Genomic DNA, 15538 nt, shown 5'->3' with positions numbered 1-15538 from the left:
TCTGAAGCTTCAGAATCGCAACTATCATCTAAAATATCATGGTTTGTTAAACTGATAGAATACGCTTTTGTAAAAGAAAATGGGAACTGAACCTTTGAATTGCACCTAAAATTGATATCCCAAAACTGATCTGATCCTAAGGTTGACAATTTTGGCATCTCAAGTACTTTTTATTTTAGTTTAGCTGCAAACATTTATAGTAGATGTAAATCTACTTAAGTACATTTAGATATAGCCCTTTAAAAATTAAAATTTCTTACTAAATTGTTGATTATCTTTAAACAGGTCATTAAAAGCAAGGAGCTTACTACTGAAAATTAATTGTTACTAAAAAACATCAGAAACAATTGTATTAGACCTACTGTTCTTATACATTACAGACTTTTTGAAAAGATATTTGATCATTTCCTCTGTCACTGACAGTGTAATTTCAGTTGCTTTGCAACACCAGGGATATCTACTTCTACATTATGTTTGCAGCTGTTCTCATTTCGAATTCTGGAATATTTACTTCGTCTTCTTTGGTGAAGGAATTTCGGAAAATGCATTTACTAACTCCACTTTAGTGGCACTGTCATCAGTAACATTACCGTCGCTGTCGCGCAGTAAAGGTACTTACTGAGCCTTTCCGCTGGTTTACTTAACAAGGGGCCAGTATCTCTTTGGATTTTCCGCCACATTTCTAGAGCGAGTTTCGTTGTGGATACCATTAAATTCATCCCGCATTGAAATCCGCACCAAATTTCGAGCCTCAGCGAAACTTCACCAATCTTGGAGATTTTGCGTTCGTCTAAATTATACGTGCCTTTTGCGGTGCTCCTGCAACAGCTTTCTGTCGTGTTTTGTGTAGCATGAGGGATCAATTCCGTCTCTTATTAATTTATTTGGTATGAATATCTCGAGTGCTGTTGATACTATTTCTTTGAACTTAAGCCACATATGGTCTTCATTTACATAGTTTGGAAGGATTGGAGACTATCTCTTAGAAAAACGTCACCCGAATTTTTAGCTGCTTTTATAAATAGATATATTTCGCGTTTAGTTTTGGTGAATTTCTTTGTTACGGAAGTGAGTCTCGCTACGAATGCGTGTTCACTAATCCCTGTATCCGTCGTGATGCTCAGGATTATTTGTGGCTAAGAGGTCAAGTGTGTTTTCGTAACCATTTACAATTTGAATGGTCTCAACTAATTGTTAAAAATAATTTTAAAAAAGCATTTAGAACAATTACGGAAGTTGTTTTCTATTTACAATAGGGTATGAAAATGTATTTTTGTGAACATGGAGAAGGTAAATTGAAGTAACTGCCAACTATAATTGTATGAGTAGGGTGATGAGACTCAAGTTTTCTTTGAACTGTTCAGCAACTGTTTCATCTGAGACAGGGGGTCGGTAAAAGAAGCCAGTTATTAATTTATTCCGGTTGTCGAATATAACCTCTGCCCATACTAAGTCACAGGAACTATCTGCTTCAAAGTCGATTGTGAGCTTACATTATTTTTCCTTGAGTTGTCCTTGTTTCTGCTGTAGTGCAGATAATTACAATTACGGCTTTTCCCTCCAGAACCTAAGATGCTTTCTCTGTGACCCTGTAAATACCAGAGCTAAACAATGTAGAACAACAACGTACGTTACAAGCGTAGCATTCTGTATTACTTCATTTCCTTATTTCTAACATTTTAAAATTGTAAGTCGACTTTAGATGACATGTCAATCATAGATGTTCTTATCTCTATTTAGTGAACGTGTTTTCAGTTACGTTTTGAACATTGTCCCGCTACACTTTATTAACTAATGTTTTTAGAGAGTAAATTAATATGGAGTATGTCGTTCTTCTTTTCAAACATTCACAAACCCATTTATTCTTTCCCTATTGCCTTTTGGGTATGCAGTTGTAGTAATTAAAGTAGGTACAAACGTAGTGATCAAAAAGAAATGATTAGCGTACATTCGCATTCTCGTTACATCTTTCCTTTCTTGTTGCTCCCATGCCGATGGACTGTTTCTATCACAATCAGTAAGCGTGAAAGGAAGCTACCGTACAGACAGAGGAATCTATATTTATACTTGGCAGAACTAATTACATACTGACATAATCGTCGGTATTACTTTCGTTTCCCAAAAGTTATAAATATTTCGATTTCGGAAAAGAAGCTCCGTATTTCGCCAAGATGTCGAAGAAGAAGGTCCCTTACGTACTGGTTGTGTCGAGTAAGATGTGGAGACGGCGGTTTGAAAGCAGACAAAAGAAGCACGAGGAAGGGCGTCCCTTACCTGAGGGATCGCTACTCAAGCTACCTGGCGACCCTTCGCCGGCAAATGTCCGGTGTGGCAAATGTCCGGTGTGGCAAATGTCGGGCATTCGTATCGCACCACAGGGAAAGGTCGTACTGCCGTTAGCAGACGGACGCCAGAGGTAGACGGGTGGGACGTGAGACGGCGGGTAGCGGGCGTAGTGGCGGGCAGGGGCGAGACGGCCGGCCTTGCTGCTCAGAGGTCGTTCACCGGCCCACTGCGGCTTCCACGCGGCTAGTCACTCGAGCCTTCGACCGGTCCGTCACCGCTGCGTAGCCTCCCGTTACGTAACCGCCCACATTCGCCATGTCCAAAATGTGCGGGGCGGTCACACACTGTACAGCGCGCCGAGAACGGCTACGAAGACGTTCCTCCCGTACCGTTTCGAGCCTACTGCAGGTGCCACAGGAACCGTGGTTCTTCCGACCTATCGGTTCTGCACCGCGGTATTTCCACTGTCGATTTATGTCAGCCTCTCACAAAATGCAGAAGTGTAAATGGTGGAGAAAAGTTACTCGACCCCGTAGCAACAAATAACCAGAGCAGGAAGGGGGCATTGTGACGGATACAGGGATTAATGACACAAGGTCGTTGTAGCGAGATGATTACTGTAACACCCAAACCTGCCTATCTAAGAGACAGGCTCCATTCTTTCCTATGAAGTGCAGACCAGGTGTGGCTTTAATTCAGATCCTTAGTATGGACAGCAACGGCGAGATTTATACCAAATAAATTAATAACAGACGCATCTGGCCGCCCATGATATACAAGACAGGTCAGAAAATTGTTTCAGAAGTAATGGAAAGATCATGCGAAATTTAAAAGAACACAAAATCCCTAATATAGGCAAAGTTTTACAGAAACTCGAAACTTAGCGTGAACTTCAGTGCGAGACGATTGTCAATTGCTAAGAAACAGAGATATGGTTAGGCATGAATAATCACAGGCAAAGGCGGACAACGTGATACACAGTACATACGTTATATAGGGGGAACAGTATATTTATAACGAAAAATGGTACAGATCTCAGCATATAGAAACGCACGATGAGAGTATAACAATACCTCCACTAACAGTTAATTAGTTAAAAAATTATCACGTCGCGCACTCAAAGTATGATCTTTTTATTGCGCAACGAAAAGGTCTTTAATGTGGCAGGTATTGCTACATCAGTTGATTACAGTCGCTGAAGAAAATTAACAATAATATCACTTATCTTGTATTTGCAATCCAACGACGATCTCGCTCTGGCTTTGGCTCGTAATTAAAATTGTTGTTTAGGTAGCATGACTATCAATGTTGGTGCGAAAGGCACTCGGATATTAATTACGCCGACTTGAAGAACATACGAAGACAATCTTTCAGGATTAATTTGATGATTTATGTTTTTCATTGCAATGTGCTTCATACTTTTTTAAACAATGGACACTTGGAAATTATTCTTGACACTCACTTTTCACAGAAATTCACATTTATTAAACTTTTTATACTTTCGCTTTTAAACAATGGTCACTTGGAAATTATTCTTGACACTCACTTTTCACAAAAATTCACATTTATTAAACTTATTATACTTTCGCATGTTCAAAACATTACTTCATCATATAATTTCGCAGCCGTTACTGCTCTTAATAAAAGTCACAACATTTTTCATTGTTCACAACTCAGACTCATCTTTTCATTTCCAACACAAAGTCAAGACTGCTCATATTTAACACAAAAACTTGACTGCCCTGTACGCTTCCGTGCCAAAAGTCACAAGCCCGCATCAAAGATAACAATAAGTACAAAGATATTCACACTAGATATTGTATTGATTTCAACATCTCAAAATATCGACGTACATACATATAAAAATGAAACCAAATTTGAATAGAGTGAAAAATATGAGACATTACGTAGAAAAATCTTCATTAATCTACGGTATGGAAATATAGGGTTGGCGGGTGGTAATGGTGTCGAAAATAAAGACCCATCACAACAGACAAAAACAACGTTCATGTCCGACACAGGTCGGACTCCCAACATAAAATACAAGAAAATATTCGCTGTTGCGAATATGGACAACCATCAGCTGTATGATGGAATGACGACAATGAAAATTTGTGCCAGACCAGGACTCGAACCCGGATTTCCCGCTTATCGCGAGCGGTCGCCTTACTATTTCTTTTATCTCATTTTGTTCGTTGCAATTATTCGGTGTGGACGTTCCATGACACCAGTTCAAGTTCATCGTTGATCCATTCAATCAACAATTTTTTTTTAATTACAGAGGGTAACTAATCCTCTGACCGAACACGCAGCAGAGCTATCGTGCCGGCGTACCATTTGGCTATCCGAGCACGACTCACAGCCAGATCGAAACTTCCTTATGTTGTGACTAAAACCTGTACTCGTACATCCATAATGTAATTTCCGTACAGGGGATACATTTTACTTGAAATTTGCCTGCCCGGTATCGGCGGATAGATACGATATTGCAGTGCTTGCAATATCGTATGGTATCCCAACATAAAGGTCGATATCGGAATTTCAATAAGGAATATACCCACCTCGGTACTAATGCACATTTTGCACCTTTTATCATGCTGGTGCTGGATACCAAATGTTCATGAATCCTTATGGGATATTTTCCCACAACTCACTCAAGGCGGTTCCCAGTTGTTGCACGCATCACGGAGGAGGTGTCCGTTGCGAAACACGTCTGCTAGAAGCATCCCATGCGTGCTCTTTAGGGTTTAGGTCCAGGCAGTACGCAGACCATTTCATGCATTCAATATCTTCACTTTCCAGTTTGACCGGGACATCAGCAGTCCTGTGTGGCGAGCATCGTCGTCCATAAACAGAAAGTCTGGACCTACCATACCCCTAAACAGACGGACATGATCCAGAATAATCTCTCTGCTGTCGGTATCTCGCGCAAAGACATGCAGCGGTGTTCGTCCATTTTGCAAATGGCTGCCTACACCATAACGCCTAGGCCATGCCGATGACATCATGAATATTCTGTGGTATCTAACGTGTTCCTCTCTCTTTCCACACTAATTGATGCCCAAAATCACTTCCCATAGCGAAGCGGGATTCGTCGGAGAACATCACTCTGGACCACTGTTGCTGACCCCAGGCAACATGCTCCCTACACCAACGAACACTTTCTCGACGATGGTGCGGTTGAAGTGTGATGCATTTATCAGGGTTCCGAGCTTACAAACCAGCCTGATTTAATCGCCGCGGAAGGTGCTAATGGATCCATGTGTACTGGTAGCAGTTGCAAGATCTGCAGCGGTCTGCTTAGGAATAAGATGCCTGTTCCTTTTCGCTTCTAGGGCTACGCACTGATCTCTTGCGATGGAGTAGTCCGTCTACGACCATCGGCATGATCTCACATAGCACATCCAACTTCAGCGACTGTTTTAATCGCAAGATGACGCTTTTGGACACTCCCGTTACTTTGATCACAGAAGGGAGCTTTGACCGGCTTCGAGCCGTCAAACTGCTCGTCCACCATTACAAGCACTCAAATGATGTCTTGCGAACATGTTGCCAAACATCAAGAAATGTCGCGTTAATCGGTTCCACAACAACGTTTCTCAAACGCAGCAATGCACGAACCGTCCAGTGCATACCGAGCTTTCGTGCACAGGCCTTACTGCAGCTAACATGTCCCGTCCTTTACATTTCCTTTTACTTTCATTGGTTGGGTGTTCCGTAGCAAATATCGGTTGTTCTGTAGCAATTGTCAGATGATCTGTAGCAACTGGCAAGTGTTCCTTAGCAAGTGTTAGTCGTACCTTAGTACGTGCCAAGCAGTGTTATTTGCACAACGAAATACTGTCTCGAAATCAGGCAGAAAATCCAAAGAGATTCGAGTCGTATGTGAAGTGCACCAATGACAAGACGCAGTCAATACCGTCACTGCGTGGTAGTGAACATAATGTTACCAACGACAGTGCCACTAAAGCGGAGTTACTAAGTTCAGTTTCATGATATTCCTTCGCGAAAGAAGATGAAGTAGGTATTCCAGAATTTGTATCAAGAATTGATTCCAACTCGAGTACCATAGAAGCAGATGTCAGTAGGGAAATTAGGCCGAAGTGACGCAAGTCTGCTGCATTGCCAGATTTATTGAAGATCTCAGCTTTTCCTGGGAAGTCCCCCATCTCCACTTTCGGGGGGTAGATGTGGCAATGTCGAATCGTTGACGTCACCACCCCTATTCCTCCCTCTCCTCCCCCACTTACCCTTCTGCACTTCTGCCCCTCCCCCATTTGTGAATTGAAGGGAAAAAGATTCAGTCTGTGCTGAACTGCTGGAAAGGAAGGATGCAAGTTACTGTCTTGGGAACTGTGTTCATTTATTTATTTGTATAATATGCTGCTGGAAGAATTTTCTAAGTTTTGGTAGGAAACCGAACTTACAATTATCTTAAAGCCTTGATGCTAGAAAGTAAAATAAACTCTACTGCTTAAAATTGGCGGGACAACAGAAAAACGCTCTCACGAAAAGCTCGATCTAATGACATGAAATAGGTGGTAAACTCGAGGAGTATATTGTTTATTTATTTAAAAATTAATTAAATAGCTGGTAAATGTGTTCAATTGATGAGATGTTGGTGTTGGACAGAGAGGAGTTTAATAAGTATATTATCTGTAAGGATACTGTACAGATGATAACTGCATCCACAGCCCCATACACTAGAAATGGAAGGAGGTGACAATGGATGAGCATAGGGGGAATACTTGTCAGCAAATAATCGCCATGCAGCATGATGGATTGAGGATGCATTTCGCAACTCATGGATGCTTCCTGTACTGGAGCCGTTCATATTTTTCGATATGGCTGGTCAAAGCACAGTGCAGGAGACAGCTTCGTCCTATTCCACTGCCCCAGACTGAATGAACTAGAGGAGCTCACCCTGGTGTATGGGCCTCGACTGAGGACGCTTGAACGGATTTTCTTCCCTTTTCTGATCGCGTGTGTGTATATGTCCATCTTGCTGTGTGCCCTAGACCACAATACCACTTGAAACTGGCTTGAACTGACCTACAATCACTACCGACCTATAAGTGTATAGCTGTTGAGGAACTTGTACATAGATACATGGTAAGAAGGGATAGGGAGAGTGTAGGAAGAGCAGCCTCGCACCGATCTACAAGTGACGTTGAAGGAAGTTGTAGATGCACGTTCAGGCGTGCTAAGAAGGGACACAACAGCAAACTGTCACTGAAATGTAGGAAGGTCAATACATGCTACCACAACTGACGAAAGTACTTTACTGCTCTAATTACACATCGAATCTGTTGTCAAAAAACCACCACTCGTAAACAACGGCTCATAATACGACACACGCACTGGGAATACACAAAAATCATAGTAATAACACAACTATTGTAAAAACCAACCCCCAAAGATTTTCCACAAGAGAAAGTGGCGTCAGCTGCGTGTGTGTTCACTTCGATGTACGGATACAAAGCAGTTTAAAACCAATATTACCTCCCCTCCCAACTTCGCTTCTCCTTCCTTCTTTTCCCCCATAGGTAGGGATAACAATTTCTTAGGCCTGTTATAACCTGACGCTGATGGTACACAAAAGGATCCATCTGCTGGGAGTGATCTATTGTTTCCAGTCTTCAGAAATAATCACAGATGGACAAAAGAGTCAATAACAGTACGCTTCCTGCAAGATGTTAAACGTATTTCTCAAAAATACTGGAACAACAGCGAAAGACCTGACTGTTCATCACTGATGAAGAACTGAACGGTCCCCTCTCCGTCACTTCCCCTCTCCTTACCCCACTTGGGGATTGGTGGGAAAAAGCTCAGTCGGTTTTGTTGGGGAGGAAGAACGTAAGATACTGTATACTGTGACAGTGTAATTAGTGGACATAAAACTAAAGTCAATGAAATCAACAGCTAAATAAGTGTAAACTCGCTCTCCAGGTACGAACTTATGCTTACTATAATGAATACTGAACCGAGAAAATTGAATATTGCATTGATTATACTACAAATGAACACTTAACACCATCCAATAGATCTTAAACACACATTCAGCTAGCAAGTTCCACACACTATAGTGATTATAAGACTTCACCCAAAACATAATGCTGGTAGGACCAAACAACAACATGATACCCAACTCTGAGTGAACATTCTGGTACAGACAGTTTTTTTTTTTTGCCTTGAGTGGCATCAGTGTGCCTTAGGAGGAGAGAGATGTAATCCTCTTGTAGGTGAGCATCTATCAAAAAAGAAAAAAAAATGTAGCAGCAACTATGTTATGTTGCGAGTGCATCCTGGCCTTCGTTCTACTGGAAGATAAAACACTGTAATAACTTCACACAACTGTCGGAAAAAAAACTTTCCGCCAGAACAGTGCATGCAACTTCACCTCGATGTATGATACAGACTAAGCAGCTTAGTACCAGTCTTACCTCCTCTCCTACCTAATATCATCCATCCCTCATCTCCCCCACCGTAGGTAGGGAGACTGATTTCCCAGGCATTTTCTATCCTGTTACTGATGAGATCCATCCACTGCAGGTGCTCTGTGTTGATCGGTGTTGGGTTGACAATGATGTACTGTTTCCAGTCTGCAGCTGGACCCTCCCACAGGCAGTGGCTCTGCTTTCCCAGGCCTTTTTTTCTAACCTCTCACTGATGGCAAACAAAGAGGTCCATCTCCTGGCCATACTCTACTTTAGTCGGTGTCGGACTGACACTGGTATACTGTTTCAGGTTGCAGAAATCGAACGTGTTTCTAGGAAATGCCGACTCCTGAAACAACAGTGAAGTACTTGACTATTTGTCGTGGATGTGGCAAAGATAACTCTCTGGGCGAAGAACAGCCGACAGCATGCAACGGTCTTTTATTGCATCTCGCAGTGGGAAAAGGCGGCTCTGGGGTTTGCACTCGTCAGAGCGGCTGGCCCCAAGACCAGCGGCCGTTGAGGTCGCTGAGGACGGTCGCTATTCAATATGGCAGCGCCGGCCACCATCTTGCCACTGACACCTTCCAGCAGCCTCTCGTAGCCCTCAAAATTAGTAGCACTCAAAATCAGTGTCTGTGGAAGTCTTGTAAATAAATTTTCACACATGTGGGTATTGAATACATTTCAGACCCACAAATATCAGTACAGAATAGCGGCTTTCACGCTATCTATTCACATGTCGCAAAAAACATTTTTACACGCAACAGCAAGCTAATGCTCGCATCACACCCCCTCCTTATTATTTTGTAAGATTCAACTGAGTAAAACTGTGAATTCGGTCTACGATACTGTTGTTCATGACGGATGAGCGAACTGCCGATATCGGAGCTCTGTTGTTATTGTTGTTGTTGTGGTCTTCAGTCCTGAGATTGGTTTGATGCAGCTCTCCTTGCTACTCTATCCTGTGCAGGCTGCTTCATCTCCCAGTACGTACTGCAGCCTATATCCTTCTGAATCTGCTTAGTGTATTCATCTCTTGGTCTCCCTCTACGATTTTTACCCTCCACGCTGCCCTCCAATACTAAATTAGTGATCCCTTGATGCCTCAGAACATGTCCTACCAACCGATCCCTTCTTCTAGTCAAGTTGTGCCACAAACTGCTCTTCTCCCCAATTCTATTCAATACCTCCTCATTAGTTATGTGATCTACCCATCCAGCATTCCTCTGTAGCACCACATCTCGAGAGCTGCCATTCTCTTCTTGTCCAAACTATTTATAGTCCATGTTTCACTTCCATACAGGGCTACACTCCATTCAAATACTTTCAGGAACGGATTCCTGACACTTAAATCTATACTCGATGTTAACAAATTTCTCTTCTTTAGAAACGCTTTCCTTGCCATTGCCAGTCTACATTTTATATCCTCTCTACTTCGACCATCATCAGTTATTTTGCTCCCCAAATAGCAAATCTCCTTTACGACTTTAAGTGTCTCATTTCCTAATCTAATTCCCTCAGCATCACCTGACTTAATTCGACTACATTCCATTATCCTCGTTTTGCTTTTGTTGGTGTTCATCTTATATCCTCCTTTCAAGACTCTGTCCATTCCGTTCAAGTGCTGTTCCAGGTCCTGTGCTGTGTGTGACAAAATTACAATGTTATCGACGAACCTCAAAGATATTATTTCTTCTCCATGGATTTTAATTCCTACTCCGAATTTTTCTTTTGTTTCCTTTACTGCTTGCTCAATATACAGATTGAATAAAATCGGGGAGAGGCTACAACCCTGTCTCACTCCCTTCCCAACCACTGCTTCCCTTTCATTCCCTGGACTCTTATAACTGCCATCTGGTTTCTGTACAAACTGTAAATAGCCTTTCGCTCCCTGTATTTTACCCCTGATCCCTTTAAAATTTGAAAGAGAGTATTCCAGTCAACATTGTCAAAAGCTTTCTCTAAGTCTACAAATGCTAGAAACGTAGGTTTGCCTTTTCTTAATCTAGCTTCTAAGATAAGTCGTAGGGTCAGTATTGCCTCACGTGTTCCAATATTTCTACGGAATCCAGACTGATCTTCCCCGAGGTCGGCTTCAAACAGGTTTTCTATTCGTCTGTAAAGAATTCGCGTTAGTATTTTGCATCTGTGACTTATTAAACTGATAGTTCGATAATTTTCACATCTGTCAACACGTGCTTTATTTGGGACTGGAGCTCTATAACAAACATTTTCGTCGTATTTTCCTCAATTTTACGTATTCGCCGTCAATTTTCGCAATTTTACCAGGTTTTTCGATATTTTCTACTCATGTTATCCAATTACTTGAGTTTCAAACCACTGCTCTCGATGACTTGTCATGTCAACAAAACAACCACATCGTGTCGATCTCGTGATGCTATCAGCCGATGACATTGCGTCATGTTTCTCAGTTGATGTATCATTGTTATACCACCTCATCCATTACTTTGCGAGTGCTATACACACGTCAGCATGTCATAAATCCTGTTACACGGCCTGCATCAAATCACACAAATACTGTTTTGTAGTGTGAGAAACAGCCAGCACCAGAGAGGAGGTGCAAAACTATCTTCCTTAGTCAAAACACATTATAAATTCAGTTAGGTGTTATTACGATTGGCCATCTCTCCCTATGTGGATGGGAGTCACAAAGTATATTAGCAATCGTAGGATAAAGTCGCAGATTCACGCTATTTCATATGCTGGGGCCCCAGCCACTCTCCCTCACTCCACCAACATCGAATGCGTCGCCTGTGGTGGTAGCGTCGAATTTAACGTATGATAATCTAACTTACAGACTATATTGTGGGGTGGATCCATAATAAACGTTATCCGGGAATTAGTATAGAGATGGATTCACCACAGCCGCTACTCCGGCCTTTGTGTGAGTGGATCCACCACCAAAAAATGTTACCGGTTGCTGGATCCAACACGCGCTGCGCTTGTGAAGTCTCATGTAGCAACAAAACAAGGTTACTATACTTTCAGTTATCTAGTTTGATTACTTTCATGCTTGTCCCATCCAAACTGCATGCACGTAGATCATTAGAAAGAGGGAAATTCTCAGGAGATTACTCGTATAAAATCAAGCCATACCTGATTATATTTATAATATGGGTATATAAACAACCAAAAATTGTGGAAAAAAGACATAAATCGGCAAAGTTACAAAAATTGATGGAAAATACGACAAAATGTGGGAAAATTGAGTGAGATTGAGAGAGAACTTACATGTCTGCTTGGGACAGGAAAATTCTTGTGCATGGGAACGAGTATGTGACACCAAGAGGAATATGAGAAAAAGTCGGCGTGGAAGCACTGGGGAAGAGGAAGCAGTTACTTATCGTGGACAGTGCTAAGATGGCTGGAGTAGACTGTTTAACATGGGTTACCACCAACTGTAGAGTAATACATTTATATATGACTGATCACAAGCCCAGATGGGACTCCAAACTTATCAGCAAACACCTTACAGATTTTTATAGTGTCCAGACACATGACTACAATAAACTATATGCCCTCCTTAGCTAAAGGGCGTTGTACTACTAGCTTAGGGATTTGCAATATACTAATACAGAATGGATCACGCGTTTCACCTCATGTAAGACTGTTTAAGTGTGCTAAACCCTAACAAACAGTATTTACAATTTGCTTCTCTGTACTCTCTGCCGACCACAACCAAGTGGTGTTAGCTAACAAATACCTTACAGAACAGCTGCTGCATCGTTTTTAACAACGTTCTACACTATGCCTGAAGAGGTCATAGGAGTACATGCAGGTTAACTGCTCCCTTGGATGATTTCCGAGAAAAGAGAACCATCTGCTTCTGAATTGATACGGATCTGCATAAAGGATGATAGAAAGTAGACGGAGTAATTGGTTGCGAGGGTTTGTAGCAAGATAGATTGATGATGCATTCTAGAGAGAGGAAGATGTAGTGGTAGGTCATTTATCGCACATTTAACCATTTTTTTCAATTGTTCTCTTGGAAAATATCAGTTGTGAGGTATAACATGTGTTTGACTCATATACAATTGTTTGTTCTGGTTGTGACTTAGAGCGCTACCTACCTGCAATAGTTAACAGCAAACTTCCCCACACCAATTCCAGCAGAGGAGATCCAGCGTATGTGTGATGTTTGCCAAACTGATGGAAAACATATTTTAGCATGTTCCCCTATATGACTGAAGATGCATCGTTTCTCTGCTACATCTTTGACATGCATCGTGTCTTGAGTTTCATGACTGCAAGGATGACTCATATACAATTGCTTGTTGTGGCTGTGACTTGGAGCGCTACTTACCTCCGATTATCAACAGCAAACCTCTTCTTGCCACAGTCAGCAGAGGACTTCCAACGCAGATGTGAGGAATCGTGTCCACCAAACTGATGGAAAACTTATTTCAGCACCCTCCACTAGTTGAACGAAGATATATACAAAGTAACCCATTTCCCTGCTATGTCTTGGACAAAAATCGAGTCTTCAGTTTCATACCTGCAGTGATTCTAAGCCAGTGCATGGGTTTGTACTGTACAGCAATCCCTGTGTACACATTTGCTTCACAACTGTTGTGGGTGGAAGAGACTGCGCTCTGTTCACGGAGTTGTGCAGCATGGCGCGTTAATTTCACTTATTAAACACCGCTGCTATACATTTGTCTATTTTCTCATAAGATGTCGCTACTTCATGTGTTTTCTGTTTCTGATTGTCATTTTATAGGAGTGATGCGAGTATAGTATAATTTCAGAACCATAATTATACGTGAACACTGGGCGCTTCTACACATCTGGAAACCAATGCAGTGCATGCATCACAAAGAATCTATGCTTTTGATTTCTTTGTTGGAGAAGGTAGTTGTTTTATAATCTTAAAGTTTGTCACCATAGCCGGCCGCTGTGACCGAGCGGCTCTAGGCGCTTCAGTCCGGAACCGCACTGCTGCTATGGCTGCAGGTTCGAATCCTGCCTAAGGTTAGTTAGGTTTGAGTAGTTCTAAGTCTAGGGGACTGATGAACTCAGATGTTAAGTCCCATAGTGCTTAGAGCCATTTGAACCATTCTGTCACCATAGTGATGGGATAGCAAACTTGCAGGGTGAATGTACGTCGGATGTTGGAGATATATTTCCTGCACTGGGGTATTAAAAAGATCGCATTCCACGACTAATACATCAGAAACTACACTGCTTTAATATTATAGCATGTTTAAGTACAGAACTGTGTAGCCTTAGGAGTGTGTGTTTTCGTTCTAGAACCATTTCTATCTTTCCAATACGGGGGTATGGACTCCAAACGCTAGACAATACTCCACAGCTGATAGCACAAGTGACTTACATAAAATGTACCAAACTCCTTCTGCCTGGTTCTCCGTCTTGCATAAATCATACGTTTCTTTTTCTTCTTAACAGTCTGTTCTATGACCACAACAAATGGTTCAAATGGTTCTAAGCACTATGCGACTTAACATCTGAGGTCACCAGTCCCCTAGACTTAGAACTACTTAAACCTAACTAACCTAAAGACATCACACACATCCATGCCCGAGGCAGGATTCGAACCTGCGACCGTAGCAGCCGCGCGCGGTTCCGGACTGACCACAACAGTCTCAATGTTTCAGGCACGTATCTATTGTACACCAATAAGGAGTGTTAACCTCCTCAGCATGTACGCATCGAAACAGATCGTGTGTACTGATATGGGTGACGTGAGTAAGATTGGTACAGAACAGTCTTCAGTGTTATGGTGTCGGAATGAGAACACCATGTGTATCACTAGCGTCTGTCGGTTATGGAAGTTTGGAACACGTGTAATGCTCTTTCCAAAAGTAACATTTTAAAGTGTATTAATTATATGGAACTCGGCTCGTTCTGTTCCTTATGAGACATTGAATGTAGCAGGTATACTGCACTCCTATTTCTGGTCCATTCCAAATTAAATAGGAGACAATGTTGCAGGGAGGGTTGGTTAAAGACAGAAGAAGAGTTTCAAGATGGATAGAGAGAGATGATATATAGTTTTGCTCATGCTCTTTAGCCAATACGTTCAATAAAGGGGCAGCTCGTTTCGAAATAGCCGACAAGTACTGCTATGGATACGATTCGTTTGTTGAAATGGTAATATCAAAGGTGTTGGTGAGAGCTTTCAGTATCCGACTTTATCCTACATAAGAAGAGATTAAGATTAATAACATTTTACTGAATTTACAGTGTGTTTTGGCTAAGGAACATAGTTTTTGCAAGTCCTCTTTGCTGCTGGCTATTTTTCACACTACAAAACAGTATTTACGTCATGTGATGTAAGCCTTATAACAGGATTCACGATACGCCCAGATATATATAGGACTCGCAAAATAATGGAGGGGTTGGTACAGCAATGATACAGAAACTGAGAACCATGCTACAATGTCATTGGCTGACAGCAATCACGAGATCGACATAATGAGAAGTTTTGTGGACGTGACAAGTTGTCGACAGCAGTGGTTTGGAACCCAAGTAATTGGGTAAAATGCATTGAAATTACGAAAAACCTGGTAAAATTGCGAAAGTTAATGGACAATACGTAAAAATTTGGTAAGTACGACATGAATGGATGTTGAGTTAGCTTATCTGCCATCGACAACAGTATCGAATGGCGAGTTCGCGGTTTTACTCAGTTGGATGTTAACGAAATAACAAGGAGGTATGTGATGCGAATTGTAGCTTGCTCAGTAGCTTCGTTTTATTCTGACATGTGAGTAGATGGCGTGAAAGCTGCTGTTCTCTACTGATATTTATGCATCTGAGATGTACGTAAC

At 41.7% G+C, this 15538-nt stretch overlaps 1 protein-coding gene across 1 annotated transcript in view; it reads right to left on the bottom strand.

The window, feature by feature from the left end:
- LOC126095189 (tryptophan 2,3-dioxygenase) overlaps positions 1-15538 on the bottom strand; it is a 458240-nt gene that overhangs the window by 118114 nt on the left and 324588 nt on the right. The window lies entirely within an intron of this gene.

This window comes from Schistocerca cancellata, chromosome 8, assembly GCF_023864275.1.
Source record: "Schistocerca cancellata isolate TAMUIC-IGC-003103 chromosome 8, iqSchCanc2.1, whole genome shotgun sequence".
NCBI classification, from domain to species: domain Eukaryota; kingdom Metazoa; phylum Arthropoda; class Insecta; order Orthoptera; family Acrididae; genus Schistocerca; species Schistocerca cancellata.
This window is presented reverse-complemented; position numbering and strand designations above follow the sequence as displayed.